We start from the raw sequence: 666 nt of genomic DNA on the forward strand, positions 1-666 counted from the left end.
GTCTTCCACCAACTAGAGCTGTGCAATTTAAAGCTGTATAAGACCTCAGGAATAACCTAGTTCAATAAAATTTAGACCCAGAAATTGTGGGATTTACCAAGTTACAAAGCAGAATCAGGACTTGACTCAATCCTATGCTCTTTTGCATGCACTATGCTTATTTCCTGTATGCCTGTGCCTTCTTTGTTAAATTGGTTCTCAGAACAGGGCATCAGGTATTTGCATATAGCACTTAATACAACTTCATCATAAGATTCAAGGTAAATATCTCCTTTATTGAATGAGAAGGGGAGGGGAGTGACATAAATGTTATCTTAAAAGTCTACTACTCATCAAAAATGTCTAACAAAAATAGATTTGAATGACTTAATAAATAAACCAAATTTAGAGAAATATTGATGACTTCTAACTAGCCGATAGCAAAAGGTGGTAAAGTTTGAAATGTTTTAACAAAAGTCGATTTTCATCCACTATTCTGAGCTGAGCTATACTGCAAGAAAGAGTCTAACACTAAGTGAACTCTTAGTAGGAACTTATAGGAAATGACTGTGTAACCCAAAGAAACCACTTCCGAACAGCTGAATTTCAAGACTCTGGCAGATCAATGGGGCAAAAGTGATCAGAGTTAACATAGATGCTGTTGAGAGTGGCAGAACCTCTGGTGCC

The sequence above is a fragment of the Ceratotherium simum genome, chromosome 17 (genome assembly GCF_057802395.1).
Source record: "Ceratotherium simum simum isolate JZ-2026a chromosome 17, ASM5780239v1, whole genome shotgun sequence".
In the NCBI taxonomy this organism is placed as follows: Eukaryota; Metazoa; Chordata; class Mammalia; order Perissodactyla; family Rhinocerotidae; genus Ceratotherium; species Ceratotherium simum.